We start from the raw sequence: 19,050 nt of genomic DNA on the forward strand, positions 1-19,050 counted from the left end.
TTACTTTTCTTGCTATGATTGGTCACTGCCGCCAATGGATCTCTGCTTGTTCCTTCTATGACCAGATTCTGAGACAGACCCTGGTTTCTGAAATGACTGCTCTTATCAGATGGACTTATGAAATGTTGGACATTTAAGATGTGCTTTGGTTTCTAGCTCAAGTCTGGGTTTTCCTGCTTATGCCCACATGTTTTATCTCTTTGTTTGGGACTATTGTAACACCATGAAGGAAGAACATGGCGGTAAGTTACGCTCTGTTGCCTTTTTTTTTATAGTCACTCCTGTTCAAGTTCCCTGGCTGCATGTGCTATGGTGGTAGAGATGGTTACTCCTCTGACCCTTGGTCACCCCACTACCCTTCACACTCTTCACGATGTCCAAGCCCTTCTTTTAAATGGGCTCCTGGGTCTCACGGGTGAACAGGATTCTCTTCCTCTCTTTTTTCACAGCTTCATTCCTTTGTTCCCCCCCCCCCCCCTCTGAACTTGATGCCTGGTGTTTGGCAGGTGCCCAAAGCTGCCCTTTTGGACGGACTTTGGTGCAAAGAGGGGAAACCCTGGATACCAGCTGCTAGCTCTCCCTTATTCATTGCCCAATATCATGGTATTGGTTATCGTAGTGCTCGCTCGACATTTTAACTTCTTGCTAGTGATATTTTCATTCTTGACCTTTTGCTCCTTGATACAGAGATATATAGTTCGATAATTACAGCTGGCACGGTTGTGAATTGAAAATAAATTGCAAAATACAATTCCTTTCTATTGTTTTAGCTGAAATTAGGATGTTGCAGATCAGTTTTGGCACAGATATTTCTAATGTTTTCCAAGGGTCCTCTTTATCACTGCAGAGATAGAGACGCTCCAAAGAGACATTAGCTTTATGCCTTTTTCCAAATATGAGATGGTTATGATATATATTATTGTTTTTTTGTTTTGGTTTTTTTATATCAATGTGTTTATTTGCAGAGTTAAATTCAGCCCTGCACACTTGACAGATGGAGTAATAGCTCCACGCTTAAAACTTTATGTTTTGTCTGTGTCATGTCTACTTGTTTTAGTTTAGTGGGTACCCCAGGATACATAACATTGGCCATTTTTTAGAGCTCTTTTTCCACTTCTTACTAGCCTAACTGCGCAATGTTCTTTTACTTATAGCTTTTATATTCTGAATATAGTTTAGTTAGGGGTTATATGTTTAAGAAAAAGTTTTACTTTATACAGCGTTTATTTCGTGGTGTTCCCTACATATGATCCATTCAGTATACATTTCTGAATACATTCAGTACATCAGTATGGTCTCTCTGAAGTGCATAATAAGTTATATGCAGCATGATAAAAACATATCTTTTTGGATTGTTCAATTAAGAACCTTAAGTAACTGAGTATTGTCTCTCTTTTGCCATAGCTATGCTAAGTAAATGAATTGGTATTGTTACATGTTGCCACATTCAGTACAGGCAACATGGTCTCTTTTTCATTTTCTATTTCTTATTTGGATCACATTGGAGTACAGCTGCTGAATGATATTTGGAATGCTTTTCAAGCATTTCTTTTCAAGTATCTCTTTCTGTATGCACAGACATCTGACTGCTCTCCCTTTGAGATTCTCACGGGATGACCTTTCCCCGCCCCATGGGTAGATTTTCCCTTGATACAGGAGGAATACGTCCAAAAGTTAATTGAAATATTAGGGCTTGTTCAAAGAGACGTGTCTTGCACTTCTCCTTTCTCTCCACAGATTCCTACCCATTTTTTCCAGCCTGGTGATTGTCCAGAAGCTTTCCAAGGATCGGAAGCAGATGGATTTCCCCTTTGGCCTTCCCACTACTGTGATCGCTGTGACCAGGCCCGCTGCACTCACTGAGGAGTTTCCTGTTTGGATCCACGCAAGTCGCTTGAAGAGGGTTAAACTAAAACCCCAGAAGCAAGTCTTCCCTGCGCAGATTTCACCTCCTCCAGTGGAACAACATGATGATCTCATTGCAGCATTCTACCAACTTTATCATTCTCTTACTGGCAACACTGCTGCTAGTTTTTCTCCCTGTATGGATCATTTCTAACTGGGTCTACAGGGATGATGTTTTCTGGGTCCACGACACTTTCTGCCCATACCCATCTGTAAATGACACTCCTGCTGTAAACAGCACCCCCTTCAATATACACAGTCTGGATATTATTTGAAGAATGTAATCTTATGTTGGTGTACAAGACGCCTCAGCCCCACCACTCCACCGCAAAAAGAATTTTTATCTCGCGGGAAGCATAGTGTGGTGCTTCATCATTGGCTGTCTTTTCATACTATAGTGTTGTTACTAACATTAGTTTGCTTTAGCCTTTTTTTGCTTTCCTGCAGTGCCTCAGCTTTCTGCTATATTAGTAGATAATAATCAAAAGTGCAAATGGTACTTATCTCAGCTAACCAGGGGAGCCAGATCTTTTGCTCACTAAATTTCTGGAGTCGGATGACGGCGGCGACCTCGGGAGACCCTTGAGAAAGCATGATTCACGTGCGAAACATGTCGGGTCTGGCTCCCCTGGTTAGCTGAGATAAGTACCATTTGCACTTTTGATTATTATCTACTAATATAGCAGAAAGCTGAGGCACTGCAGGAAAGCAAAAAAAGGCTAAAGCAAACTAATGTTAGTAACAACACTATAGTATGAAAAGACAGCCAATGATGAAGCACCACACTATGCTTCCCGCGAGATAAAAACTCTTTTTGCGGTGGAGTGGTGGGGCTGAGGCTTCTTGTACACCAACATAAGATTACATTCTTCAAATAATATCCAGACTGTGTATATTGAAGGGGATGCTATTGTTTATTCATGAGGCTGGATCAATATAAGTAATAACAAGTGGTCATCACAGTAGTGGCTTAAAGTAAACAGCACTCCCGGCACCTCTTTGCGAACACACGTTAAGCTGGACTACTCCCTCGCAAAGGCTGTCCTTCAATTGGAATCCAGAAAGACAGACAGTATACTTATGGTATAATTCCAGCAGTGTGCAAGTTGCCACCTTCTCCTTTGAGTATTGTGACATTGTGGACTGTTCATCAATTGATATCCCAAGGCTGTGCCATTGGACTCATGTTGGGGGATAAGTGTGCATTCTGGGGAGCAGTAGGGTGGAATATTGATACTGACTGGGTTTATAAATCAGAAAGTACTCTGAAAAAAGTGGACCAAAATGGTAAATCATTGCTTACTTGTATGACCTTTTATAAGGTTGGAAACTGTTATAGGAAAAGTGTTCCTGCACAAATTATTAAGCTTTCTCTTACTATTGACAACCCTAGACCTACTGATGAAGGTATGTACATTATGGACATGTGGTTTAAGGGTGGGTCTAGCTATCTGACCCATCAGTTTTCTTACGGGATCTATCTACCTCCTCTAATTTTACCTATCACCTTTGTGCACTGTGGTGTTCTAAATACCTTTTGCTGCCTGGACAGAGAAAAAGCTTGATATTGCCGTTACCACCTATAAGGGTAATTACACATGTCATGTTTCTAATCTGACACAGGGTAGTTTTGTAGGTAATTTACCCCCAGGTTATTGTTCTGTCTTGGCTCATAGGTATGCCCCATTGTTGCTGCATCAGATTTGATATTTACTGGCTTTATGGAGACTTTTAGCTCCCTGTTAAGCTACCCAGCCAGTGGATAGGTCAGTGCACTTTAGCTAAGGTTACCATGCTCCTGCATATTTTTCTGAAAGGCATCCTTCCTATTCACATGGTTTTTCCTCTTTTCTGTCTCGATATAAATCTGATCGCATGTATGCATAGATGCTATAGGGGTCCCAAGAGGGGTCCCAGATGAATTTAAGGCCCGAGCTCAGGTTAAGGCTGGGTTTGAGTTCCTTATTCCCTTTATTACTATTAATAAGAATGTTGATCGGATTAATTAAATTTATTATAATCAGCAACGCTTTGTGAACTATTCTAGGGACGCCTTGCAAGGTATTACTGATCAATTAGGCTCCACTTCTCAGATGGTTTTCAAAATCATATGGCCCTAGCTATAATTCTAGCTGAAAAATTCTTCCCAGTATTTTAAGCTGTTATACTTTTCTTTCTGACAATATAGGTCCTACTATGGCCATTCAGAAATTAGTAGACCTCTTTGCTGAGCTCAAATGTAACTCTGATTTATCTAATTCTTGGGATCAGCACTTTAGTTGAATGCAGGGTTGGGTAAAAGACCTTTTTATTGTTATAATCTCTATTATTATCTGCACTCTTATTTTTGACTGCTCATGTACAGTGTTATTCGTATTACAGCTAAAAAAACCCTCCTTGAGAGACATATCTAGAGTATCACTCCCTTCCAGCTCATGCTGTGTATTTATGACATCATTTTCATGACATAAGAGGGGATTGAAGGGACACGTATCATGTCCTTAGGCCATGTTTTCCAGCTGTAAGAAAGCCAGACTCTGTTTGTCTTTCCCTCTTTGAAAATACTACAAGGACATTTATGTTTGAACAGAGATGTTGTGAAGTGAATTCAATTGTTTTGTTAAGCCGTATTTGCAAACAGATTTAGATTAGGGGCTCTGCTGGTCAAGGCTTTTTCTGACCCTCTGTGGACTTCAGTCTCCAGATAGGAAAAATGCTGATGTCTTTAAAGTTTCATGTGACCTGTGTCCATATATGGTTTGTGTTTACGTCACATGCTGACAACACTGATTCATGAATGATATAAAAGATGTGAAGCTCATAATAAAATTTGGACATGTTTTGGAAGATGACTTCTGGTCTTTAAGATATGTCCCCAGATGCATCTGACTTTCTAATGACAGAGACACAGAAAGTATGGGCAGGAATTGGGACCTAATCCTTTTCAAGGGTGTGCACATGAGCGGGGATCGCTTTGGCCGTGGGTAGGGAGGCGTGCTAACGATCGTCCCCATTTGCATGCAGGCCTTTACTGAATCAGTTGGCCGGCATGCAAACGGAAACGGATCGCACACGCTTTGGAGGTTTAGTGAATCCTGCCCTTTATCTAGGTTTTGAAAAGCTGTGAAGTCCCGCGATGACGTCACCACGTAGCATCTGCGCATGCGCAGACTTTCTCCCTGCCTGACGAGGAAGCAGGGGGCAATGTTAGGGCAGGCATAACTAGGGGGGAAGGGGTAAAACGCGGACCTCACAGATCTGATGGACCTTACAGATCTAAAACCGCACGTCCTTAAAAATCTGAGGTCCGTGCCACTTGTAGTTTCTACCTCTATGGCAATTTAGCGCTGATGGATCCATCTCAGCATAGGGAGGGAAAAGTATTAGGATCCATCAGCGCTAAAATGTCATTGAGGTCTGTCAGAGCCGCGGACCTCAGATTTTTAAATTTACTGGGGCTGCAGGAAACCGGTTTAAAGGATTCGTTTTAGAGCCGCTCCAGCACTAGTCTCTGGCTCTGACAGACCTCTATGACATTTTAGCGCTGACGGATCCTAATACTTTTCCCTCCCTATGCTGAGACAGATCCGTCAGCGTTAAATTGTCATAGAGGACTGTCAGAGCCAGAAACTCACTATAAGTGGCACGGACCTCCGATTTTTAAGGATGTGTGTTTTTAGATCCGCAAGGTCCGTCAGATCCACGTTTTACTCCTTCCCATAACTAGGCAGGCTTGGGAGCAGGGCTAGGGGGTTTGGATTTTTCGAAAGGAAAATCTGGCAACCCTAGATATGGCAAACTGTAAAAAAAATAAATAAATAAAAATCTGTAATCTGTATCTCAGAAACCTGAGTGCTAACTGAATTTCAATTACAGATCTGAAAACAGCGTCATTAAATTAACTAAGAACACTTTTTAAGTTCTCAGTACCAACCCCCCCCCTTTTTTTTTTTTTTGGTTGACCAGCGTAATCAGACAACATAGGTCAACCCCCTCCCCCGATCTGATGACACGTGAGTGTCGCCACACACGCGCCAGTGGATCTGGCGACCTCTGATGCTGCTGTCCCGCGCTCTTGTCATTGCGAGCCCCCACAGTAAGAGCGGCTGCGCAGAATTTCTGACGGCACTAGACGAGGCGGCGTCTCCAGTGTGTACTTCGCTCGCGAACGCCGCAGAAACTACTTCCGTCCCTGCAGGCTCCGGTCTCTGGCGCAGCTTCCTATTTCCGGCAGGTCAGGTCAGAGGCTGTGTCAGACGTGGATGATCACTTTAAGGAAGGAAAACTGCGTGATTGGCGATGGACGATCTCAGGTATCAGTTGGAGGGTGGGGGTGGGAGGCGAAGGTGCTGAATCGTGGACTGCTCTAGAGGGGGCGGGGGGGGGGGGGGAACGGGTTGGAGAGGGAGAGACGGCAGACTATGGGGAGGGGAGACCGGTCCTCTTGGTTCCGGAAGCGTGCGGAGAGGGGTGCTCGAGCGTGGGGGCAGCCGAATTCGTGTGCCACCCGCCTAACGCTTATGACTTGGTATCTCCGGTCAAATGCTTTTGAAATAAATGATAATGCTTATGCTCATTGTTTCGTGTTACCTAGCGACGGAACTTCACCCGGTTTGTGTGCTTGAAAGACTTCACCCGGCTTACCTGTTTGAAAGACAAAGAAAGGAGATTTTACTCTGTAATAAAGGTCTTTCAAATGCTTGGGCTATATGTTGTAGGGGAACATTTAGCTTTGTTTACCCTCAATAAGCCTTCGGGCTCTTAGTTCCTTTTCTAAATTAAGCAACCATGACCATCCCAGCGCATATTTATAAAAACCGCATAACTGGAGATCATAACAGAAGTCATTTATCAGGTAAACATGCTAATTAAAAACTGTCATTTCTGCAGGTAGAAGTATCGATAATGGTTCTTTGATGTGGAGGGTCTTTTGTTTGCTTTTGTAGCCACTTTTAGCTGCCTCCCAGATAACATTGCTTTAGATCAGTGTACAGTAAACCTCTGCGAATTTGTGGTTCGCAAATCGCGGACTCAGTAATTTGCGGTATCTTCCAACCACTTCTTCCTGGTACTAAAGTCATGGTTATATCATTCAGGAGCTGCTTTGACACGATATCTGGTGTATCAAAGCCGCTCCTGATTGATGTAACCATGACTTTAGTACCAGGAAGAGGCGGTTGGAAAATGTGCCTGGCTTCGTAAGTTCAATTTAAGCACCCACCGGCACCCCAGCTGCCCTCTCGTGCCTTTGATCAGCTGAAAAACCGTATTTATGGTTTTTTGAAATTTGCGGGTGTTCCTGGAACGGAACCCCCACAAAATTTGGGAGAGTACTGTATCTTTCAAACTATGTGTTGCCTGAGATTTTCAGCTGTGCCACAACACACTGGGGAAGAGGAGAGGCGCTGGCTGACTGTCTACAGGACGTGCGGCGAGATGAATGTCCTGTAGGCATCAGCCGGTGCAGATGCCTCTCTGCTCCGGCCCTCTTCCCTGCTGGCATCCCCCACTGGCATCTCATGGTCCGTCTGGAGGGCCTTTGTGCATACGTGGACGTTGATGTAATGACATCGTGCATACATACACATGACATCATGACGACAATGTCCACACACTTCGGATGCCTCGAGCTGCAGCCACTATGTTTAGTGTGCCGCGGCTTGAGAAAGTTTGCGGGACACTGCCTTGGATGACTGCATAGACTTGCCAAATGGTTTGGCTGCCTCTGTATGTTCATATACAATACAAGTCCAAAAATTCAGGTCACCTGAGAATCTGGACCCTTTAAAATGGCAATCTAGATCGCTCAAGAATCTGGACTCTTGGGAAAGAGAGAGAGAAGAGACTGATGCTGGCACTTTTACAGTAAATATTACAAACAGGAAAAAAAAAATGAATATTCAAACACAAATACCTATATTTTCTATGTCTCTCTTAGATTTTATGTTTCATTGAATTAGACCATATAAGTTCATTTGTATGTTTTCCTGTAATTATACTCATTTTGATAAATTAAGCATTTTGTGATTTGTTAATGATTATCAAAAATTGGCTTGTTTATCTCTCTTTATTTCGTAAATTTGAATTTTAAGAGTATTGCCCAAGAATCTGCAAAATCTGAAAATTCAGACTGACCCAGGATGCACCGGGAAGGGGAAGGCCCGCCATTCTGAAGAAAAAGGTCCCGGGGGGAGGATCGAGGTGGGCTATGAGGGGTGTGTGGTCATGTGTTTGGGGGGGGGATAAATGCCGGCAGGAGGGAGTGGGCATCCCTCCTGCTGAAGAGGTTGGGGTGGTGGCAGAGTGAGTGGGCATCCCTCCTACTGGCTGACTTACTGGGGGATTGGGGGTTCCCTGCTGTGGCCGCTTCTATTTGTAATGTAGACCAGCATTTCAATTACCTACATTTCAGGCACCTATTGCAGCCCTAGGGAGATGCCTAGGGCCACTTAAGCTTGCCAAAGGCCACTTCTGGGCAAAACTATACCCATGCCTAGCCTTGGGCGAGATTAAGCATCTCTAGGCGCCTCCCTACACCTGTGACAGATGCCTACAGTGTAGGTGGCCTACCTCTTTTTTTTTTTTTTTAAGAAAATGTGTGTCCTGATTGGCTGGTTAATAATAATAATAAAATAATAATAACTTTATTCTTCTATACCACCATAGTCATGAGACTTCTAAGCGGTTTACATTGAAGAATTTCTAAGTACCTATTTTACTTATAATTTTAATGCACCCTATTGTCTATTTTTCTGTAAACCGCTTAGAATCCTAACGGAGTTTAGCGGTATATAAGAAATAAATTACATTACATTACATTACAAGAGAGCTGGACAGTCAGCGAGTTACAATATGCAGAGATAAGAGAAATACAGCATGTAGAATAAATTTTTGTCTTATATGCAGGAGTGGACATGTTTGAAATATTAGAAATTGATTTAGTGTTTTGTGTAGATACTTTTTAGGTGATATTTCTGTCGAATAAGGCAATTTTTATGGCTTTTCTAAAGGCATCATGGTTCAGTCTTGCTCCATTAATGTAGTTGGCTAACCAGTGTTGTTTGTTTGCTTGCTTGGTACATAAAAGTTCTATCCAGGAAGGTTTTGTATTTGCAGACGTTAATGCTTGGGTATGCAAATAGATTGCTGTTTCTGGTTTGTCTTGTATGGCTGTATAGTACAAAGTGAGGTAGCAGGTAGGTAGAGCTAGTCCCCAAACCAGCTTGAAACAAATGCAAGAGAACTTGAATATTATTCACGCCTCCATTGGCAGCCAGTGAAGCAGTTTGTAGTAGGGGCTAACATGGTCACTTTTTTTCAATCCAAATATCAAACAGACCGCTGTGTTTTGAACAATTCTAAGTTTTCTCACTGTTTTTTTGGGTATACCCATATAAACGATATTGCAATAGTCCAGTGTAGAAAGCACTAGCGATTGCACTAGTAGTCTAAATCACAATTCTTCAACCGCTGGTCCGCGGACCGGTGTCGGTCCGCAAAAAAATCTTGCCAGTCCGCAAAGGATTCGGGACCCCGCCCCAGCAAAAGGTGCCGGAGTCAGCTGACGTGCAACTTCTTGTTGCCGTCGCTATGCCGGCACTCTTCCCTTCCACCACCAACTCCTGCCGCGTATGTCTCCGCACCCCCAGAAAAGCAGCGGCAGGTCTGTGTGCTTTTATCTTCGGCACACAGCTGCCCCTATGCAGTATTTAGCGCGGTTTCATGAGGCAGCCTCGGGGCCATTGGTAGGCTGGCCAACATTGCATCATCGAAGGTGTAAAAAGGTTGAAGAACACTGGTCTAAATGATAATGGGTCAAAGTATTTTTTGATGGTCTTTAACTTCCATAATGTCAGGAAACACTTTTTTATCACTGTGTTCGTGTGTTCAACCATTGTCAAATGTGTGTCTAATGTGATTCCCAATATTTTTATTGTTTTGGTAATTGGGTAGTCGCGATCTTTTACACGTAACGTTGTTTTGGTAATTTTGTCTGTTGGGCTTGCAAGGAAGACTTTTGTTTTTTTCTGTGTTTAGTTTCAGTTTGAAATTTATTGTCCACTGTTCTATTTCGGTCATAATATGAGAAATGTATTCTGAGATCTTGTTTGTTATGCTGTTCACTGGGATTAAAATGGAAATGTCATCTGCATATATATAGTAGTTTAGGTTTAACTTTTCTAGGAAGTGACCTAAGGATGATATGTAGATGTTCAATAGGGTGGGTGATAGTGGTGAACCTTGTGGTACTCCCGAGGGGTTTTTCCAGGTGTTGGAGTACGTTCCACCACTAATCACCCGATATGATCTCTTTGTTAGGAAACCCTGTATCCAGTTCCTTACTCTTCCCGTAATTCCTATTTCATTTATATCTGTCTTAGATAGCGGTAGGATTCCTACCACTGCCTACAGTCGGAACGCCGTTTGTAGAATTTCCCCCAAGTGTGAGTCCCATCTATGCTGCCCAGTCACACACTCTGCCTATGTATATGGTTGTTTGTAAGATGTACACAGAGTAGAACTTCAATGTCATTTTGGCATATACACATACAGTATGTTCTAATAACATACATGGTAGATGACATTTAATTTGATGCATTTACCTAGCTATAGTTTAGGTTCCTCTTTCTCACAAGCAAGGTTCCACCCAGGAAAAAGATCTAAGTGTCATTGTTGACAATACAGTAAAACCTCGGTTTACGAGCACACCGGTTTGCGAGTGTTTTGCAAGACGAGCAAAACATTCGCAAAATCGGCGCCTCAGAAACCGAGCTTGACTTGATTTACGAGCACTCCCCCCCCGCAATCCGGCATCCCCCAAGCTCACGTTGCCCCCCCCCCCCCCGCAGCGATTTGGCATCCCCCATGCACCCACCAAAAAACGTTGGCTTACCCCCATATGACACCGGCACCAACGCACAGGACATGCTGGTGCCGGTGCCCAAAGATCTGCCGTCTTCCTTTTGCTGGGCCTTGAGCATCTGCGCATGCTCAAGACCTTCTAGTCTCACTCTCTCCGAGATTCTCGGAGATATCCGGGCACCAGCACCGACATGTCCTGTGCATTGGTGCCAGTGCCATATGGGGGTAAGCCAATGTATTTGGGTGGGTGCATTAGGGATGCTGGATCATGGGGGGGGAGGTGGAGCAGCGCCGCTGGTCTCGGAGGGGGGGTCAGAACGCATCAAGCGAGTTTCCCTTAGTTTCTAAGGGGAAACTTGCTTTGATATACGAGTACTTTGGTTTACGAGCATGCTTCTGGAACAAATTATGCTCGTAAACTTTCTGCCCAGTGTGCAAAAGTAGCTAAGAAAGCAAATAGAATGTTAGGACTTTTCAAGAAAGGAATGGAAAACTAAAATGAGAACGTTTTATAATGCCTTTGTATTGCACCATGCTGCAACTGCACCTCGAATAGTGCGTGTAGTTCTGGTCACCGCATCTCAAAAAAGTTATAACAGAATTAGAAAAGTTACATCGAAGGGCGACGAAAATGATAAAATGGATGGAACAACTTTTGCGAGGAAAGGCTAAAGCGGCTAGGTCTTTTCAGCCTGGAGAAGCGACAGCTCAGGGGAGATATAGAGGTCTATAATATACTGAGTGGCATGAAGAAGTAGCTGTGAATCGCTTGTTTACTTTTTAAAAAGTACTAGGGGGCATGCATAAAACTACTAAGTAGTAAATTTAAAACAAACCATAGAAAATATTTCTTCAATCAATGAAAGTACATTTAGAATATGGGGGAGGGGGGTGGTATAAAGTTCTATTTAAGGTTTAATCATTAGATAAGAATGTAATATTTATACAAAATATATGATTAAAATATTTGTGGGTAGGGTGGGTGGGGAGGGAATAAATTTATGTATTTAAGATAATAATAGAAAGAAATTCAAGTGATGTGTATAAATTTAAATGATGTAATATTGTGCACTTGTTATAAGATGAAAAATGAATAAAGACTTTGGAAAAAAAATGTTTAATTAAACTTTGGACTTCATTGCTAGAAAATGTGGTAAAAGCAGTTAGGTTAGGGTTTAAAGAAGGTTTGGATAATTTCTTAAAAGAAAAGTCCATAGTCCATTATTAAGATGGACTTTGGAAAATACACTGCTCAACTGCTCATTTCTGGAATAAGCATAAAATTTGTTTTACTCTTTTGGATGTTAGCCATATATTCGTGACTGCGTTGGCCACTTTTGTAAACAGGATACTGAACTTGGATGGACCTTCAGCCTGATGCAATATGGCAACTCTTATATTCTTTTGTACTTTACTGAATTTATACTTTACTGTTACATCAATACAGGAGCCTGTACCTTAGGTGTTATCCGTCTATAGTCTCAAAATGTTGCAGAAGGATGTCAGTCATGTCTTTCAGCTCTTTCTCCTTCACCAGTAGAATATAATGCCCTCCTCAGTTTTTCCTTCTGAAGCGAACTGAGAAAGGTATGTTCTGCTCTGGTTTTATTTTCTTATTTTTGGGCATTTTCTGTGTTTTTCACATGGCTTTGGTGCCAGGAAGACCCCATTCTCAGGGTCTACTCCAGCTGGGAGAGGATGCGGATTCGCAAGAGTGGGCTGCTGCTCGCAGGGCAATCCCTAGGTGTGCCTGTGGGGTCAGCCTGCTTTATGATCTATTGAGGTTTGAACTTCGAGGTCTATTCCCCTGGGAGCCCGCTCACCAGCTGATTTATCAGAGGCTTGAATGCAGACTGTGTAACAAACCTCTAGGCTGCATGATAACCCTTGTCGCATCTTGCAGTTTCCTGGGGTGGAGTACTCAGTCAGTTAGTGTCTGACCAACTGGCAGCCCAAAAATCTTCAGAGGAGGACAGTGGCCAGCAGGAATTTGAGGCAGAAAGGCCTTTCTTTCAGGCAGGCTAGGCTGCAGCAAAGCTGACACAAACAAGCCACAGTGAGTAAGCCCATTATTCCTTATGGGGAAAATTAGGGGGGGGGGGAAGTCCTAAGAAAGTTTAATTTAAAGATTTCTGGTGCCAGGGTTAGGTTCACCTATCTCCAAAACCCCTTTCATTTCAGGGAAGTTCCCACGAGCCATTTTTGGTTTGATGTTTAAAATCCAAGATGAGAAAAAATGCTTTTTTCAAAAGCCTCCATCTGCCTCAAAACCCCTCATTTTGACTAAGGATCACCTGGGATGGACTCTTCAGACCTGTCTATCCCTGTATCACGCCAGTTTTGTGCAATTTTAACGGTAGAAGAGCGTCCGAATTCTGCATGCCACAGGCCATGTGAGGAAGGGGCAGGAGCTTCAGGCTCAGCCTTCTTTGATTCCTCCAGGGCAGGGGAACCCCAGAGGGCCCGTACAGCAGGGAAAAAATCCCACTCTGAAACTGCAAGCAGCGAAGGTGTGAAATACAAGCGCGTAGAAGCGGCGGAAGCCAAGAAAATCCATTCAGAGGTCCTGCGGGGTCCTTAGGGCTACCTGTTAAGGGATTTACCCCAGGGTTTGTGAATTTCTTGTGCAAAGTTTATTTGATTGGTTTGGGAAGTGCTATGCTGCTTGTGGGCACATCAGCATCAGGCCAAAGGAGTTCCCTCCCTGAGGGTCTCTGCCGCAGAGCAAGCCAGCTCCAAGCATCTGTGATCAATTGGAACAGGATTGGGAGAATTAGAGGTCAATCTCCATGCCTTTACTGTCCCAATGATCAGCTACTCCCTTGGATGATTTGGGGTCCCTAACCAGGACTGGGAGTAGGGAGGTTGCTGTTGCTTTCAACCAAGGGGCAACCCCTCGGAGCAGTGACTGATCAAGTCTGCTACCATCCCACATGTTATTTCAGATGTGCTCAGTGTGTTGAATTTGGACCCCCAACAGCCATCCACCTCACAGTGTTTAGTCATGAGTGGCACAAATGCTCAGAGCCTCCTTTTTCCCTGCACATCTGGACATCACCTCGCTGGTCACTGAACAATGGGAATCTCCAGAAGGTTCCCTGAAAGTGGAAAAGACTATGGCCAGACTCTACCCTGAGGCTCTGAAATTCCGGCAACTGTTTTCTCAGCTGAGGTGGATTCTGCGATTACTCAAGTAACCAAGCATACCTCCCTTCCTAGCGAGGGAGGAGTGATGCTAAAGGATGCACAGGATCGCAAAGTTGTGGGAATCAAAGTGGTAGCCTCCTTTGGTGGCACATGCCCATCACATCAGGTTAAGATGGAGTCCTGCAGAGGAGGAGGATGTCTGTCCCCAGCTGGTGATGGAAGGAGTAGATTACATGTCAGAGTCACGAGCAAGGTATTGGTGTAAGCCGTTTCTGCCCACCCGATGTTATGGATTAGGCAGTGGGTGGGCGATTCAGCCTCGAAATCTACCCTAAGTAGACGGCATAGAAGACTTGAGATTGATCCTGGATTTGAAATCCAGAATTGCAGCATTGAGAGTTCCACATTTTCATATGGAAACGGTTAAGTTCAATTTATTTGATATACCACCAATATAAAACCAAAGTTTAAAATCTAAGCGGTTTACAGGATAAAAATGGGAGGGGGTAAAAAAAAAAAAAGAGAAAAGACAGACTGACAATAACAAACAAGACCAGAAACAAAAGGAAATAAACAACGGGGAAGGATTAAAATAAAATCTTAAGCAGGAAAAGGGAAGGGAAAACACATGTGGCTCCAGTGAAACTCCTAGCCTCCCTAGATTTGATGGAGGCCTACCTTCACATTCCCATTTTCCTGGACCACAGAAAATATCTGAGATTCCATGTTCTTCAAAGGCATTTCAAGTTTGTGGCGCTGCCTTTCAGGGCTGGCTATGGCCCCATGTGGGGCCACATTAACCAAGTGATGGTGGTAGCAGCACACCTTCACAGGATGAGGGATACAAGTACACTTTTTATTCAACTCAATCAATACCCTATATGGAACAAACTGGGGACTCTAAGACACTGCAAGGCCACATCAGCACATACACACTTCATTCACTCAGTCACTTCTTTTTCTTGTTTTTCCATTTGTGACTGAGTGAATGAAGTGTGTATGTGCTGATGTGGCCTTGCAGTATCTTAGAGTCTATGGTTTGTTCTATATAGGGTATTGATTGAGTTGAATAAAAAGTGTTTTTATGTGCCCTTTTCCTGAGTTGTGTGTGTAGTTGTACTAGGATACAAGTACACCCATATCTGGATGATTGGCTGATCAGAGTGTCCTCAAGACCAGGGGTGAGCAGGCAGTGTGACAAGTGAAGGTTCTCCTACAGAATCTCGGTTGGATAGTCAATTTCAGGAAGAGTTATCTGGAGCCTATTCAGTGCTTAGAATATCTGGGAGTCCTCTTTGACACAGCAACTGGCCAAGTCTTTCTTCCAGAACCTCACAAACAGGAAACTCAGGAAACAGATCACACAGTAGTGCTGAAGCCCACGGCCTGGCAATATCTTCAAGTTCTGGGCTTGATGGCAGCTACTCTGGAAGTAGTCCCCGGAAAATAGTGCATATGCGTTCGCTTCAGGATTCCCTTCTGTCAAGGTGTTCTCCACAGCGGGACTCTCTCCAATTTTATCTCTCCTGGACAGGTGAAGCAAGGAGCAGATTACACTGGTGGCTCCAAGGGGGACTCCTTATTGAAGGACATGCCGCTCCAGATCACCTTATGGGTGACTTTAATGACTGCCAGCCTGTTCAGCTAGTGGGAGGGGGGGCATTGTCAAGTTTGCCCACTTCAGGGTCTTTGTACCCCATCACAGAGAAAGTGGTCCATAAGTCATCTGGAATTCAGAGCCATTTCACTCACATTGAGGGAGTTAGAGAGTTCACTGGAGGGAAGGCGGTCAGAGTATTTTCCGACAGTGCCACTCTGGTAGCCTATGTGAACAGACAAAGGGGCACCAGAATTGCCCCATTGTGCCTGGAGGCCCAGATGTTATTCAAGTGGGCGGAAATGCCCTCTCTGCAGCCAACATGGCAGGAGTAAAGAACATTCAAGACAACTTTCTCAGCTGGCAGACTCTGGACCCAGGAGCGTGGTCTTTGTCCCCAAAAGCATTTAATCTCATTGTGCAGCGCTGGTGAAGATCAGAGTTGTACTTAATGGCTTTGGCCAAGAATGCAAAGGTAAATCGCTTCTAAGGTTGAAGAACCGAACCAAGAAGCTCATTGGTGTAACCCTGTCCAACAGAGAGTCTCCTCTACGTGTTTCCACCATGGCCCATGATAGTCTGGATCATATGCAGAATCACGAATCGCCCAAATCTAGTGATACTAGTAGCTCCAGACTGGCCCTGTCAGCCTTGGTATGCGGATCTAATGCAGCTACAATTGGACAGATATCTCAAACTGCTGGTTCATCCAGAGATACTTAATCGGGGTCCAGTTCCCATGAAGAATCTGGAGTGCTTTGGTTCTTGAGCACCCGGAGCTAACCCATAAGAGTTTTTCAGAGGTAGTCGTTGAAGGGACACGTATCATGAACCTTGGTAATTTTCCTTAGGCATATGTTGTTTAAAGCTGTAAAGCCAGGCCCTGTTTGTCTTTCCTTCTTTGAAGAGAGTACAAGGACATTTATGTTTGAACAGAGATGTTGTGAAGTGAATTCAATTGTTTTTATAAGCCGTATTTGCAAACAGTTTTAGTTAAGAGGTTTTGCTGGCCAAGGTTTTTCTTACCTTTTGGACTTCAATCTCCAGATAAAAAAAATGCTGATGTCTTTAAAGTTTCATGTGACCTGTGTCCATATATGGTTTGTGTTTACATCACATGCTGACGACACTGATTCATGTAGAATAATATAAAAGAGATGTGAAGCTGATAATAAAGCGGACATGTTTGGAGATCATTTCTTGCCTCTACAATATGTCCCCAGATGCATCTGACTTTCAAATAACAGAGACTCAGAAAGTATGGGGCAGGAATTGGGACCTAATCCTTTTCAGTCGTCTCGATTCTCCTTCAAGCAAAGAAGCCTTCAGCGTTTGTAGCTTACACTAAGACTTGGAAGGCTTTACAGATCTAGTGTGCTGGGGAACAGGTAGAGCCTTTTGAGGAGCCAATTCCTACAGTCCTGGCATTTCTTCAAGCTGGACTAAAGAAAGGTCTAGCGGTGTCATCTCTTAAAGTCGAGGTGGCTAACCTCTCATGTTTCCGGGCTCGAGGAGGAAAGCTGTCACTGGCATCTCATCCAGATGTCACCTGGTTCTTGAAGGGAGTGCTCAGATTGCATCCTCTGTTATGACAGCCTTTCCCGTCATGGAATTTTAATGTCATCTTGAAGAGCCTTTCTAGGCCTTCGTATGATCCTCTGCAAGAAATGTCTCTGCTGGATCTTATGGTGAAGACTATTTCTGGTGGCAGTAGTTTCAGCGAGACAGATCTCTGCATTGCAAGCACTTTCTTGCAGAGAGCCTTTCCTCAGGTTCATAGATGCTGGGGTTACACTGCATAAGGTGTCTTCTTTCTTCCAAAGGTGGTATCAGCCTTTCATGTCAATCAAGATACTCGTTTGCCCGCTTTTCAGCCTACAGGTTCGGCCAAGCAGAATAGGGTGTTCAAAGAGTTTTGCTGCTCTACCTGGAAAGGACCAATGATTCTTGGCTCTCCAACCATCAGTCATGATGAGGCAGACCAGCTTCCAAAGCTTCTATTGCCAGATGGATTTGCATGGTAATTTTGTCGGCATACATTGCCTGTGACAAACAGTCACTGATTTCTCTCAAGGCACATTCAACCAGAAGTGTGGCCTCTTCCTGAGTGGAATCCTGAGCAGTTCCTCCCAAAGAGATCAGTAGAGCAGCTACTTGGACTATTCTTCATGCATAGTAACATAGTAAATGATGGCAGATAAAGACCTGAATGGTCCATCATGTCTGTCCTGTTTCACAATTTCATGATTAAATTAAAATGTCTTTTTTGTTTGTTATTTCTTGGCCATAGACCTTAGAAGTCTACCCGGTACAGACCTTAGTTTCCAAATACTGGAGTTGCTACTGAAGCTCACTCCAGCCTATCCAACTATATCCTTTGCGGGATTCAAACCATGAAAGTTAGCCTATTCATATTCTAATTAGTGATCCTCTGTGTTCAACCCACACTTTTTTGAATTCCATTACAGTTTTCCTCTCCACCTCCTCATACCTTTACAAAATTCTACAGAGTGGATGTGGCAGCTCAAGAGTACGCCACTTTTGGGTCCTCTGTTTTAAGGGCAGGTTCATCTGTCCCTTCTCAGACATCTGGCTCTGCTTTTGATATATTGTCTAAGGTACAGACTCCTACATTGATGTAACAGAATGAAAGATTAAGTTCTTACCTAGATAATTTTCTTTCTGTTAATCATATGCCGGAATATGTACTGCCTGCCCTGTCAGCGTTGTACTTCGCCTGCTTTCTGCCTTGGACATTGTTGTCCTCCAACACTGGAGTTCTTCTCTGGTCAGTTGGAAAACCAAGTAAGAAGAAATTCCTAACAAAAGTAATGGGTGTGTTAAGCCTCAGGGCTCTTTATATGTTAGTGCTAGTTACCACTAATTAGAATTTACGTGCACAATTTTCTAAGCATTTTCTATAAAGTAGTGCACGTAAATTCTAGTGTTTGGAGCTCAAAGGGGGTGTGGCCAGATGAGGGGCATGGGCAGGTAATAAGCATACTGCACACTTTTGGCACAGGCATTTATGACAAGATTTCATTGGTGCAACTGGCTGTGCCTAAATTTTATTTATTTATTTTTTTCCATTTGTGCGTCGCACATACCTGTACAAGCTCTTAGCGACATTACAGAGGAAGGGGTTAGAAGAGGGTAGGGAGGACAGTGGAGGGCATGAAGATACAGGAGGAGAAGAGGATACAAGTGATTAGGTGCCAAATAGATGAGTTTTCGGTTTCTTCCGGAATTTGGTGTGGTTAGGTTCCATCCTGGTCATTTCAGTAAGGTCATTTCAAGTTTTTATGCCTAGAAAGGTGAGCATGGAGTGGAAAACACATTTGTATTGCAGATTTTTTGTGGAAGGGAGATATAGAAGTATTCTGTTGAGGGTTCTGTGGGAAGTAGACCTTGCCTTGGAGAAGAGCTGGATGAGAGGAGCTGCAGAGTTTTCATAAAGTATACGGTGAATGATGCATGAAGTTTTGAAGGTATGGGTAGCCAGTTCAGTTGCCTGATGAAGGCTGTAATCGAGTCATATT

At 43.5% G+C, this 19,050-nt stretch overlaps 1 protein-coding gene across 3 annotated transcripts in view; it reads left to right on the top strand.

Annotated features, from left to right (window-relative positions):
• The first annotated feature begins 5,982 nt into the window (after positions 1-5,982).
• The window catches only part of SLC35B3 (solute carrier family 35 member B3), a 107,983-nt gene continuing 94,915 nt past the window's right edge, over positions 5,983-19,050 (top strand). The window contains exons 1-2 of one of the 3 annotated variants that reach the window (XM_033934712.1): positions 5,983-6,218; positions 7,998-8,106. The gene's annotated coding sequence lies outside the window, so the exon portion shown is untranslated. Of the gene's footprint in view, positions 6,219-6,360; positions 6,761-7,997; positions 8,107-19,050 lie in introns of those variants that run through there. The other 2 variants (XM_033934710.1, XM_033934711.1) reach the window with 2 other exon arrangements.

The sequence above is a fragment of the Geotrypetes seraphini genome, chromosome 2 (genome assembly GCF_902459505.1).
Source record: "Geotrypetes seraphini chromosome 2, aGeoSer1.1, whole genome shotgun sequence".
Taxonomy (NCBI): Eukaryota; Metazoa; Chordata; class Amphibia; order Gymnophiona; family Dermophiidae; genus Geotrypetes; species Geotrypetes seraphini.